Source organism: Procambarus clarkii, chromosome 26 (genome assembly GCF_040958095.1).
Source record: "Procambarus clarkii isolate CNS0578487 chromosome 26, FALCON_Pclarkii_2.0, whole genome shotgun sequence".
Taxonomy (NCBI): domain Eukaryota; kingdom Metazoa; phylum Arthropoda; class Malacostraca; order Decapoda; family Cambaridae; genus Procambarus; species Procambarus clarkii.
Genome location: NC_091175.1, coordinates 40,124,270 through 40,139,204, shown reverse-complemented (window position 1 = coordinate 40,139,204; position 14,935 = coordinate 40,124,270).

Genomic DNA, 14,935 nt, shown 5'->3' with positions numbered 1-14,935 from the left:
GTGTAGCTTTGTAGTTTTCTCCAGTATGGTGTAGCTGCCAGTATGGTGTAGCTTTGTAGTTTTCTCCAGTATGGTGTAGCTGCCAGTATGGTGTTGCTTTGTAGTTTTCTCCAGTATGGTGTAGCTGCCAGTATGGTGTTGCTTTGTAGTTTTCTCCAGTATGGTGTACCTGCCAGTATGGTGTTGCTTTGTAGTTTTCTCCAGTATGGTGTAGCTGCCAGTATGGTGTTGCTTTGTAGTTTTCTCCAGTATGGTGTAGCTGCCAGTATGGTGTTGCTTTGTAGTTTTCTCCAGTATGGTGTAGCTGCCAGTATGGTGTTGCTTTGTAGTTTTCTCCAGTATGGTGTAGCTGTTTGTATGGTGTTGCTTTGTAGTTTTCTCCAGTATGGTGTTGCTTTGTAGTTTTCTCCAGTATGGTGTAGCTGCCAGTATGGTGTTGCTTTGTAGTTTTCTCCAGTATGGTGTAGCTGCCAGTATGGTGTTGCTTTGTAGTTTTCTCCAGTATGGTGTAGCTGTTTGTATGGTGTTGCTTTGTAGTTTTCTCCAGTATGGTGTTGCTTTGTAGTTTTCTCCAGTATGCTGTAGACGTATTGCCACTCTATTGTCCTCTGTTTCCAATTTCTGTATTTTTTCCAGTTTTTATTTGCTCTTTCTTTAGCTTCCCTGCATTGTCTGTTGAACCCGGTGTTTACTTTACATTTTTCATCCACTTCCTTCTTAAGTGGTAGCAACTGTTCCGCTGCCTCGGCACACTTCCCAGCAGCGACTTCCATCACCTCGCTGTGTCTTCCATTTCTCTGTCCCTCTGGATTTCCCGCAGAAAGTCCCTTGTCGTGTTGTAGTCCCCACGTCTGTAATCTCCTCCTCTCCTTCTTCAATGGTTTCTTTGTGTGACAAATGCCTTCAGCTCCACTATGTGTTGAAGCATGACAATGTGGTGGTCGCTATAGTTCCTCGAAGCATCTCATACTCTGTTCATCGTCTGCTTCACTTTGGGACACTAAGTCTAGTGTCGCTGATGGGTCGTCTCCTCTCACTCTTGTTGGTTCTGTGACAGGTGGCTTTAAGAAGTGTTTGTCTGTCATGTCTGCCAGTTTAGCTCTGTATGGGTCATCACCTCTGTGGGGATTCTTTTATATCTTGTCTATTTCCTTGTGATTGAAGTCCCCCAATACTAAGGTTTTAACTCTTGTTCCACGTTGCTATTGTGGCTGCTCTTACTATCACCTTTAACAAGTTCTCGCTGCGTGTCGTATTCTTGCCTAGGCCTCCTGTTGTTTGGTGGGGGACTATAGACTACTGCCACCTCTGTCTTCACGCCTCCCGCTCTTGTTATTACTAATATATACTCTTGTTGGTCAGCTCCCTCTGCTATTATTAGTTCTTCAAAGCTCCAGTGTAGTGTAACCACAGAGCTACACCCACTCCTCCTTTGCGTACCCTTGTATTTCCCTATTACTTGATACCCACGTGGGAAGATACCCGTATGGGGAAGATACCCACGTGGGAAGATACCCGTATGGGGAAGATACCCACGTGGGAAGATACCCGTATGGGGAAGATACCCGCGTGGGAAGATTGTATTTCCCATAACGCTTGACAGTTTCGTTTCTGTTATAGCGATTGTTATGAACTTTATCTCCGGTAAGATATATTTTGTGTAGTGAAGGTTTATGCAGAAAATTATCTAAAGAGTGAGAAGTTATGTATAAAAACTGGTGTGGATATACACAATGAAGTCACATTACCATCAAGTATCGAGGGAAACATCAGAGAAGCCGTTATGAGGATTCGAACCCGCGCACTTAGGACACTTCAGCTAGCGCCCTAAACCACTGCACCACGACACACGGACCGTGTTGTGGTGTAGTGGTCTATGGGGCTATATCCGAGTACACAAAGACTGTGTAATGGAAGTCTATCTTCTAGTGGTGGAGACAGACTCGTTACACAGCTTCAAGTGGTGGAGACAGACTCGTTACACAGCTTCAAGTGTTGGAGACAGACTTGTTACACAGCTTCAAGTGGTGGAGACAGACTCGTTACACAGCTTCAAGTGGTGGAGACAGACACCATACACAGCTTCAAGTGGTGGAGACAGACACCATACACAGCTTCAAGTGGTGGAGGCAGACTCGTTACACAGCTTCAAGTGGTGGAGACAGACTCGTTACACAGCTTCAAGTGGTGGAGACAGACACCATACACAGCTTCAAATGGTGGAGGCAGACTCGTTACACAGCTTCACATGTAACTATGACAGCGCAATAGGCTTGGAAACCTTTTCACCATGAATCTGAAGGTTGAAAGGCTGGTCCAAAGAGTTGAAGCTCAACCCCTCCCTTACCTTCCTTTGCGCTAAGGTAACCTTACCCATACTGGAGCATACACAGCTCTATGATGAAGTAGGCAAGACAAGGAATAAGGCAAGATAGAGAAGATTGCGTGTTTCTGGCATGCCAGAATATCTTTTGATACAGTATCTTACAAGAGCAGAACTTACAAGTACTTACAATTACAAGTACTGACAAGTACTGACAAGTACTTACAAGTACTACAGGCACTTGAGAGGTTGGAGGGAGTTTGGAAGAAGCGCTGATAAATCTACTGGAGAAGGGAAGAGTGAGGAGTATCTGGATGGTGCCAGTCTTGGGCACCATTACAATTTTTCACTTATGTAAATAACTTACCAACAGAAGTTGAGTTTTATATGTTGATGTTTGCTCACGATGCAAAACTAACGTGAAGAGTTTTGGCACATGAGGCATGTAAGAGTCTCCTGGATGATTTAAACAAGCTGCAGATCTAGTTTGAGAAATGGCTGCTGGAGTTCAACACCAGCAAGTGTAAGATAATGGAAATAGGAACAGATACTAGGAGAAGAAAAAGACAGTACAAACACTGCATGAAGGGAACCTGCCTCCCTATGACGACTAAATAAAATGACCATCTTATATTGAGGTTATCTTGAGATGATTTCGGGGCTTTAGTGTCCCCGCGGCCCGGTCCTCGACCAGGCCTCCACCCCCAGGAAGCTGCCCGTGACAGCTGGCTAACACCCAGGTACCTATTTTACTGCTAGGTAACAGGCGCATAGGGTGAAAGAAACTCTGCCCATTGTTTCTCGCCGGCGCCTGGGATCGAACCCGGGACTATAGGATCACAAGTCCAGCGTGCTGTCCGCTCGGCCGACCGGCTCCCTAAACCAGGTGTTACGATAATCTCCTTCAAGAGAGATTTGGCCAGCTCTTTCCTATCGTCATGTTACTTCAGTACATCTACAACATCTAGCTACTACAAGCAAGTGTGGTACATATTGAGTAAAATACGTTTTGCCAGACGCATACTTATCCGACACTCGCTCTCCACATCCTCCCCCGAGTGTTGTACATGCTGCTATGGCGGTATGTTCACTCACAAGATGAGTGGCGCTGCCCAATAAACTCGCCCCTCGGGGCAAAATTTAAAATTTAATCCTCCCCCCCCTCATCGATCATCAAACCACCACTTCCAGCCAGCCCGCTTCTGATAGGTGAATCGACATCTGCACCTCTGCACCCCTGCACTTCAGCGCCATCTACATAGCCGATGACGGAGCCTGTACCAGCCATTGAATTCAGAATATCCTGTGCTCTCAAAGCTGACACAACCATCTGATATACGCTCTGTCTATTAGTGGATGTTCTCAGCCAGCGCTTTATTCTCAGCACCTGTTAATTTCATTGTTGTATTTATCCATTTTAAAGTAACGTCACCACTATTTTGCTTTATGTTATTTTTTGACTTTATAATCTTGTTTGTTTGCACTGTACATAGCCAAGGAATTGTCTTACTCATATTTGTTTTCAATCTAATTAAAGTTTCATTGTTCATACTATTTGTTTTGCTTGTTTTGCCTTACTTTACCACAGGACACAACAGCTACGCAGTCATCTTTTTTTTTTAAGTGCGATAGGCATTGACACCAGCCATTGGGAGGACTGCCGAACACCTACACTTCTTTTTTCCATCACACAGGCAATAGACCTATTATCCAAACCTAACTAGGGAGGCCTACTTATACAAGACAGCATCAGCATAATACTCTACACTAGCGCAAGTCAGAATACCATGTAGGGAAGCAAGCATCGTCTATGGGAGAGCAGTTTAAACTCTGCCATCGTGAAGCGCAGTGGTAAAACACACGACGAACCTGGAAATGGATCAGAAGTTTCCAGCGAGACTCGTCCCAGAATTGGGTAAGATGTGGAAACGAGAAAAAGTTCACAATGAATACCTGTAAAATATGAGGGGAGGCACGGGGGTAAAACAAGGGGGCACGGGTGTAAAACAAGGGGGGCACGGGTGTAAAACAAGGGGGCACGGGTGTAAAACAAGGGGGCACGGGTGTAAAACAAGGGGGCACGGGTGTAAAACAAGGGGGGCATGGGTGTAAAACAAGGGGGCACGGGTGTAAAACAAGGGGGCACGGGTGTAAAACAAGGGGGGCACGGGTGTAAAATAAGGGGTCACGGGTGTAAAACAAAGGGGCACGTGTCTAAAACAAGGGGGCACGGGTGTAAAATAAGGGGGGCACGAGTGTAAAACAAGGGGGCACGGGTGTAAAACAAGGGGGCACGGGGGTAAAACAAGGGGGCACGGGTGTAAAACAAGGGGGGGCATGGGGGTAAAACAAGGGGGGCACGGGGGTAAAACAAGGGGGCACGGGTGTAAAACAAGGGGGGCATGGGTGTAAAACAAGGGGTCACGGGTGTAAAACAAGGGGGCACGGGTGTAAAACAAGGGGGCACGGGTGTAAAACAAGAGGGCACGGGTGTAAAACAAGGGGGCACGGGTGTAAAACAAGGGGGCACGGGTGTAAAATAAGGGGGGCACGAGTGTAAAACAAGGGGGCACGGGTGTAAAACAAGGGGGCACGGGTGTAAAATAAGGGGGGCACGAGTGTAAAACAAGGGGGCACGGGTGTAAAACAAGGGGGCACGGGGGTAAAACAAGGGGGCACGGGTGTAAAACAAGGGGGGGCATGGGGGTAAAACAAGGGGGGCACGGGGGTAAAACAAGGGGGCACGGGTGTAAAACAAGGGGGCATGGGTGTAAAACAAGGGGTCACGGGTGTAAAACAAGGGGGCACGGGTGTAAAACAAGGGGGCACGGGTGTAAAACAAGGGGGCACGGGTGTAAAACAAGGGGGCACGGGTGTAAAACAAGGGGGCACGTGTGTAAAACAAGGGGGGCACGGGTGTAAAACAAGGGGGGCACGGGCGTAAAACAAGGGGGCACGGGTGTAAAACAAGGGGGCACGGGCGTAAAACAAGGGGGCACGGGTGTAAAACAAGGGGGCACGGGTGTAAAACAAGGGGGCACGGGTGTAAAACAAGGGGGCACGGGTGTAAAACAAGGGGGGGCACGGGTGTAAAATAAGGGGTCACGGGTGTAAAACAAAGGGGCACGTGTCTAAAACAAGGGGGCACGGGTGTAAAACAAGGGGGACACGGGGGTAAAACAAGAGGGCGCAGGTGTAAAACAAGGGGAACACGGGGGTAAAACAAGGGAGCACGGGTGTAAAACGAGGGAGGGCATGGGTGTAAAACAAGTGGGGCACGGGTGTAAAACAAGGGAACACGGGTGTAAAACAAGGGAACACGGGTGTAAAACAAGGGGGGTGGCCATGGGTGTAAAACAAAGGGGGGGGGCATGGGTGTAAAACAAGGGGACACAGACGGAGATGAGTCAAAGAGATGATAGAAAGGTTTCTTTTAGCGTTAGAGAAGTGGGGGAAATAGAACGACCTAAAGGAGCAGGTTGCTGACGCAAACTCCCGTTCGCAACTTTAAACCCGGCCATCCTCCTGTTATTGCAGTACTCATAGTAACAATGAGGACCATAGTGTGTATACCGACGTACAACGAAATTAGAAAGTAGAAATCTGAACTATTGTGTTTGACAAATAGGAAAACTATTTGTTACTTGCGTTGCTTTGACAAACTAAACTAACCTATCCTAACCTAACCTAAACTAACCTAACCTATCCTAACCTAACCTAACCTAAACTAACCTATCCTAACCTTCCTAGGCCTAATTATAGTCAACCCTTCCTCTGAATAGACAGTACGTTTCAATACTAAATGTAATAAGCACATTCCTGACTGCATAGTACATAAATACACCTAAATGTGCTGTTACATATAGTTACAAGAATTTATTTATAAGTTTTATTAAACAATAGGGATTTTATACAAAATTTGAAAATATCCTGAGTTACTTTATAATTTATTGTAAGACTTTAATTTTCTTTTATTAGTTTTATAAAATTGTAATATCAATACTACTATTAGTTAAGTACTAATTGTAATTAAAAAACAATAAATGATATTTACATGCTTGTCCTCCTAGACTCCCAAGGTTAGGTTAGGTTAGGTTAGGTTAGGTTAGGTTAGGTTAGGTTAGGTTAGGTTAGGTTAGGTTAGGTTAGGTTAGGTTAGGTTAGGTTAGGTTAGGTCGTGGTTTTCTATGCAGCTTTTCAGGTAAACTCTACTTTCACAATATTTTGGTGCGATGCTGGCGATTAAGTATATTTATGTACTGTACCGATAGTCAGGATTGTGCTTATTACATTTAGTATTATAACGGTCTATTCGGAGGATGGGCTTAATATACTACATGTGTATGCTATACAAGGCCTAGCAATATTTTAGTTTTTGTGTTAGCTTCATTTGTGTTAAAATAATTCCTTACTAGTCAGTATACAAGTATCTAAAAGCTACGGGATCACCATAGCCCGTGCTAGTTGGAACTTTGTTCCAGGTAGCGAATCTTTAACAACAACATGTCTAAAAGCTAAGAACGTACGAATTCGTGACTGTTGACGACCGTCACAATAGGTACTGTCTAAGCAGGAGGATAGGTTGCTTATGAAGCAGGTATGAGAGGGAAATAGGTCATGAGCCTTATTGCAATATACGACTGGCGACTGGAAAAGCCAGGCCCAAGAACTAGAGATCGATTCTGCAGGCACAAACAAGGTGAGGATGCACTCACACACAACAACAACAACAACAACAACAACAACAACTTGGTGATGAGAAACAAATGAGTAAGAAAGAGAGAGGTAAACCTCACGTCGCTAGAAGATAGATGACTTCAGAGATACACGATCACCATATACAGGATTCTCAGAAGAATTGATATGGTAGATAAGGACAGTTTATTTAGCCAGGGTGGTACTCGCGCAAGGGGACACAGGTGGACACTGAGTACTCAGACGAGACATAAAGACATTAGAAGGAATTTTCTAAAGCCTGAGAAGGAATAGAGCTGACATGATAAGGACGTTCAAGATACTAAGGAGACTGACAATGTAGGTATAAAAGAAGTGTTCAAAATATGGGAGCTTAGAACGAGAGACCATGAAAATGCGAACATAAATGAACAACAAAGAGATGAGAAGGAACTGTTCCAGTCTAAGAGTGGCAAGTATGATGAAGTAGACGTAGCCAGTTTGGTACACAAGTTTCTCTGTAAATATGGTAAGAAAAACGAGTGAAAATTATCACTACATGATCACTACTAATGATGGTCGAAAGGCGGGGCTCAAGAGCCGATGCCCGACCTTGTAAGCTCAACTATGTGGTCACACACACACACACACACACACACACACACACACACACACACACACACACACACACACACACACACACACACACACACACACACACACATAGATGGAATTACAAATAAAGCAAATGAGCTTGGAGAACTGGTACTAGAGGAAAACCCAGACATAATAGCCCTCACAGAAACAAAGATCACGAAAACAATAACAAATGCAGTGTTTCCACAGGACTATTATGTTATGCGGAAAGAGAGGGAAGGAAGAGGTGGGGGTGGTCTAGCTCTGCTGGTAAGAAAAGGCTGGGATTTTGAGGAGATGGATATTCAGGGCTGTGAAGGTTTCAGTGACTACATAGCAGGAACTGTAACAAATGGAGGGAAAAAAATTATAGTCGCAGTCATATATAATCCACCACCAAATGACAGAAGACCTAGACAGGAATATGATAGAAACAACATGGCCACCATTAACATAATAGAAAGAGCAGCTTCTGTTGCTAGCAGGAATGGATCTGGACTACTAATTATGGGAGACTTCAACCATGGGAAGATAGATTGGAAGAACAGAGACCCGCATGGAGGACCAGAAACATGGAGAGCTAAGCTGCTGGACGTGGCAACAAGAAACTTTCTAAGCCAGCATACCAAAGAGCCAACAAGAATGAGAGGAGAAGATGAACCAGCAATGCTTGATTTGATATTTACCCTGAATGAATGGGATATAAGGGAAGTTAAGATGGAAGCGCCCTTGGGAATGAGTGACCACAGTGTATTGAACTTTGAGTACCTGGTAGAGCTAGGACTTATCTCCCCCCAAAAAGAACTAGGAATCAAAAGGCTGGCATACCGAAAGGGGAATTATGAACAGATGAGAAGTTTCCTAAGTGAAATACCTTGGGACACAGACCTCAGAGACAAGTCTGTACAGGGTATGATGGACTATGTTACCCAAAAGTGTCAGGAGGCAGTAAACAGGTTCATCCCGGCCCAAAGGGAAAAATCCGAGAAGCAACAGAAGAATCCATGGTATAATAGGGCATGTATGGAAGCGAAGAAACTGAACAAAAAGGCGTGGAGGAACTTCCGGAATAACAGAACACCAGAAAGCAGGGAGAGATACCAGAGAACCAGGAATGAGTACGTCAGGGTGAGAAGAGAAGCAGAGAAAAATTTTGAAAATGATATAGCAAACAAAGCCAAGACCGAACCAAAGCTACTCCACAGTCACATCAGAAGGAAAACAACAGTGAAAGAACAGGTATTGAAACTTAGAACAGGCGAGGACAGGTATACAGAGAATGACAGAGAGGTGTGTGAGGAACTCAACAAGAGGTTCCAGGAGGTCTTCACAATAGAACAGGGTGAGGTCACTGTGCTAGGAGAAAGGGAGGTAAACCAGGCGGCCTTGGAGGAGTTCGAAATTACGAGAGAGGAGGTCAAGAGACACCTGCTGGATCTGGATGTTAGAAAGGCGGTTGGTCCAGATGGGATCTCACCATGGGTACTGAAAGAGTGTGCAGAGGCACTTTGCTTGCCACTCTCCATAGTGTATAGTAAATCACTAGAGACGGGAGACCTACCAGAAATATGGAAGACGGCGAATGTGGTCCCAATATACAAAAAGGGCGACAGACAAGAGGCACTGAACTACAGGCCAGTGTCCTTGACTTGTATACCATGCAAGGTGATGGAGAAGATCGTGAGAAAAAACCTGGTAACACATCTGGAGAGAAGGGACTTCGTGACAAATCGCCAACATGGATTCAGGGAGGGTAAATCTTGCCTTACAGGCTTGATAGAATTCTACGATCAGGTGACACAGATTAAGCAAGAAAGAGAGGGCTGGGCGGACTGCATTTTCTTGGATTGTCGGAAAGCCTTTGACACAGTACCGCATAAGAGGCTGGTACATAAGCTGGAGAGACAGGCAGGTGTAGCTGGTAAGGTGCTCCAGTGGATAAGGGAGTATCTAAGCAATAGGAAGCAGAGAGTTACGGTGAGGGGTGAGACCTCCGATTGGCGTGAAGTCACCAGTGGAGTCCCACAGGGCTCTGTACTCGGTCCTATCTTGTTTCTGATATATGTAAATGATCTCCCGGAGGGTATCGATTCATTTCTCTCAATGTTTGCGGACGATGCTAAAATTATGAGAAGGATTAAAACAGAAGAGGACTGTTTGAGGCTTCAAGAAGACCTAGACAAGCTGAAGGAATGGTCGAACAAATGGTTGTTAGAGTTTAACCCAACCAAATGTAATGTAATGAAGATAGGTGTAGGGAGCAGGAGGCCAGATACAAGGTATCATCTGGGAGAGGAAATTCTTCAGGAGTCAGAGAAGGAAAAAGACTTGGGGGTTGATATCACGCCAGACCTGTCTCCTGCAGCACATATCAAGCGGATAACATCAGCGGCATATGCCAGGCTGGCCAACATACGAACGGCATTCAGAAACTTGTGTAAAGAATCATTCAGAACTTTGTATACCACATATGTCAGGCCAATCCTGGAGTATGCAGCCCCAGCATGGAGTCCATATCTAGTCAAGGATAAGACTAAACTGGAAAAGGTTCAAAGGTTTGCCACCAGACTAGTACCCGAGCTGAGAGGTATGAGCTACGAGGAGAGACTACGGGAATTAAACCTCACTTCGCTGGAAGACAGAAGAGTTAGGGGGGACATGATCACCACATTCAAGATTCTGAAGGGGATTGATAGGGTAGATAAAGACAGTCTATTTAACACAAGGGGAACACGCACAAGGGGACACAGGTGGAAACTGAGTGCCCAAATGAGCCACAGAGATATTAGAAAGAACTTTTTTAGTGTCAGAGTGGTTGACAAATGGAATGCACTAGGAAGTGATGTGGTGGAGGCTGACTCCATTCACAGTTTCAAATGTAGATATGATAGAGCCCAGTAGGCTCAGGAATCTGTACACCAGTTGATTGACGGTTGAGAGGCGGGACCAAAGAGCCAGAGCTCAACCCCCGCAAGCACAATTAGGTGAGTACAATTAGGTGAGTACACACACACACACACACACACACACACACACACCTTACCTTGTGATGATTTCGGGGCTTAACGTCTCCTTAACATATAAATGTAATTACATACTCACACATATATTCCAGAAACCCGGAACAGATGCAAGAGGGCCAGGAATGACAACACAAACATAAGAAGATTGCCAGAAAGAAACTATGAAGATAATATTGCCTCCAAAGCAAAGAGTCAACTGAAACTCCTACATAGCCATATACGAAGGAAAAATACAGTGAATGACCAAGTAACCAGGTTACCAAAAAGGTGGAGGCCAGTACACAGAAAATGATAAAGAGATATGTGAGGAACTCAGTGCCAGCTTCCATGTAGTGTTCAGTACTGAACCTGAACAGCTCCCAGAGCTAGATGAGGAAGTAGCACCAGACGAGTAACTACTAAATATTGATGTAACAACAGAGGAAGTAAGAATACAGCTAGCATCACTGGATGTAACTAAAGCTACTGGGCCAGATAGAGTATCACCATGGATGTTGAAAGAGGCAGCACAGACCCTCAGCATACCTCTAGCACTAATCTTTAATGAGTCACTTACACAGGGGTATATTGCCCAGCTGCTGGAAGAAGGCAAATATGGCGCCAATCTACAAGAAAGGAGATAGATAAGAGGCACTTAACTACAGACCAGTGTCGCTCACAAGCATCCCTTGCAAAGGACGTGAAAGAATAATAAGGTTAAGACTAGTTGCACACCTAGACAGAATTAGGTTCGTAAGTAAACATCAACTCTTCTTTAGAGCAGGGAAATCATGCCTGACGAACCTTCTGGACTTTTATGATAAGGTGACGAAAATAAGGCAAGACAGAGAAGGATGGGCAGATTGCATATGTCTGGACTGCCAAAGAGCCTTTGATACAGTACCACACAGAAAGTTACTATACAAACTTGAGAGTCAGGCGGGAGTAGGCGGCAACGCACTGTCATGGGTAAGGAATTACCTAACAGACAGGTGTCAGAGAGAGACAGTGAGGGGTGAGGAGTCGGACTGGCGTAGAGCAACAAGCGGGGCTGCCTCAAGGATCACTCCTGGGTCCCAGACTACTCCTCATTTATGTAAACGACTTGATTGCATGAGTTGAGTCTTTTATGGCAATGTTTGCAGATGATGCACAACTAATGAGGAGGGTTGAGACAGATGAGGATTGTAAGATTCTCCAGGATGACTTGAACAGGTTGCAAAGCTGGTCCAAGAAATGCCTGCTTGAATTCAATACCATTAAGTGTAAGGTTATGGAAGTGGAATCCGGAGCCAGGAGACCGAAAAGCCAATACATTATGAAGGGAAACTACCTCCCTGTAACGACTAGAGAAAAATACCTGGGAGTGGACATAACACCAAACCTAACTCCAGAGGCTCATATAGAATAACGTCAGCCGCATGCTCTACTCTGGCAAAGTCAAAATATCCTTTAGAAACCTGAATAAGGAGGCTTTTATATCGCTGTATACCACCTATGTGAGGCCAGTGTTAAAGTATTCCGCCCCATCGTGTAGCCCCATCTTAAAAAGCACTTAAAGAAGCTCGAAAAGGTGCAGAAGTTTGCAACAAGACTCGTCCCAGAGCTCCGAGGGATGAGGTACAAAGACAGACCGAAGGAACTATCCCTGACGACGTCAGAAAGGAAGAGGGAGGGAGGGGATGGGTACTTGATACAGATGTCTAAAATACTTAGAGGGATTGACATGGTTGAAACAGAGGAAATGTTTACAATGAATATCAATTGAACAAAGAGGCACGGATGGAAGAGTGGGACCCCAGATTCCTTACATACTTGTGTCAGGAATCGTTCAGAACCTTTAATGCCACATATGTCACACCTATACTGGAGTTTGTAGCTCAAGCATGGAGTCCGCATCTCGTCTAGCACAAGACTAAATTGGGGAAGGTTCAGAGGCATGCCACCAGATTAGTACTAGAGCTGAGGGGCATGAGCTACGAAAAGAGATTACGGGAACTGAACCTCACATCGCAGGAAGAAATAAGAGATAGGGGAGACATGATCACGACATTCAAGATCCTTAGAGGAATTGATAAGATAGGTAAAGACTGTTTATTTAACAAAGAGGGCGCATGCAAAAGGAGACACAGGTAGTAACTGAGTACACGAATGAGCCATGGAGATATTAGAAAGAACTTTTATATTGTCAGAGTAGTGAGTATATGGAATGCATTAGGCAGTGATGTGATGGAGGCTGACTCCATACACAGTTTCGTTTCAAATGTAGATATGAAAGAGCCCAGTAGGCCTAAAAATCAGAACATCAGTTGATTGACAGCTGAGAGGCGGGACCAAAGAGCTACAGGGATCAGTCCTTGGTCTATAACGTTTCTGATATACGTAAATGATCTTCCAGAAGGAATTGACTCGTTCCTCTCGATGTTTGCTGATGACGCGAAAATTATGAGGAGGATCAGGACAGAAGAGGATAGTATGAGGCTACAAGATGACGTAGACAAACTGAAGGAATGGTCCGACAAATGGCTACACAAGTTCAACCCAAGTAAATGTAAGGTAATGAAACTAGGAGGAGGAACTAGGAGGCCAGTCACTCGATACCGAATGGGAGATGAAGTCCTTCACGAAACGGACAGAGAGAAAGATCTGGGAGTTGATATCACGCCAAACCTGTCTCCCGAAGCCCACATCAAAAGAATAACATCAGCAGCCTATGCGAGGCTGGCTAACATCAGAACTGCTTTCAGAAACCTGTGTAAGGAATACTTCAGAACCTTGTATACCACATATGTAAGGCCAATCCTGGAGTATGCAGCTCCAGCATGGAGTCCGTACCTAGTCAAGCACAAGACGAAGCTGGAAAAAGTTCAGAGGTATGCCACAAGGTTAGTCCCAGAACTAAGAGGCATGATTTATGAGGACAGACTACGTGAATTGCACCTCACGTCGCTGGAAGACAGAAGAGCTAGGGAAGACATGATCACCACATACAAACATCTCAGGGGAATTGACAGGGTGGACAAGGATGGATTATTTAACACGGGTGGCAAACGCACAAGGGGACACAGGTGGAAGTTGAGTACCCAAATAAGCCACAGAGACGTTAGAAAGAACTTTTTCAGTTTCAGAGTAGTTAGTAAATGGAATGCACTAGGAAGTGATGTGGTGGAGGCTGACTCCATACACAGTTTCAAATGTAGATATGACAGAGCCCAGTAGGCTCAACCATCTGTACATCAGTAGATTGACGGTTGAGAGGCGGAACCAAAGAGCCAAAGCTCAACCCCCGCAAGCACAACTAGGTGAGTACAACTTGGTGAGTACTCAACCAGCTGCACCAGGCCGAGGGGACTCAACCAGCTGCACCAGGCCGAGGACACACAACTAGCTGTACCAGGCCGAGGACACACAACCAGCTGCACCAGGCCGAGGACACACAACCAGCAGCACCAGGCCGAGGGGACTCAACCAGCTGCACCAGGCCGAGGGGACTCAAAAAGCTGCACCAGGCCGAGGGGACTAAACCAGCTGCACCAGGCCGAGGACACACAACCAGCTGCACCAGGCCGAGGACACACAACCAGCTGCACCAGGCCGAGGACACACAACCAGCAGCACCAGGCCGAGGGGACTCAACCAGCTGCACCAGGCCGAGGGGACTCAACCAGCTGTACCAGGCCGAGGGGACTCAACCAGCTGCACCAGGCCGAGGACACACAACCAGCTGCACCAGGCCGAGGACACACAACCAGCTGCACCAGGCCGAGGACACACAACCAGCTGCACCAGGCCGAGGACACACAACCAGCTGCACCAGGCCGGGGGGACACAACCAGCTGCACCAGGCCGAGGACACACAACCAGCTGCACCAGGCCGAGGACACACAACCAGCTGCACCAGGCCGAGGACACACAACCAGCTGCACCAGGCCGGGGGGACACAACCAGCTCCACCAGGCCGAGGACACACAACCAGGAGAACCAGGCCGAGGACACACAACCAGCTGCACCAGGCCGAGGACACACAACCAGCTGCACCAGGCCGAGGGGACACAGCCAGCAAAACCAGGCCGAGGACACACAACCAGCTGCACCAGTCCGAGAACACACAACCAGCTGCACCAGTCCGAGGGGACACAACCAGCTGCACCAGGTCGAGGACACACAACCAGCTGCACCAGGCCGAGGGGACACAACCAGCTGCACCAGTCCGAGAACACACAACCAGCTGCACCAGGCCGAGGGGACACAACCAGCTGCACCAGGTCGAGGACACACAACCAGCTGCACCAGGCCGAGG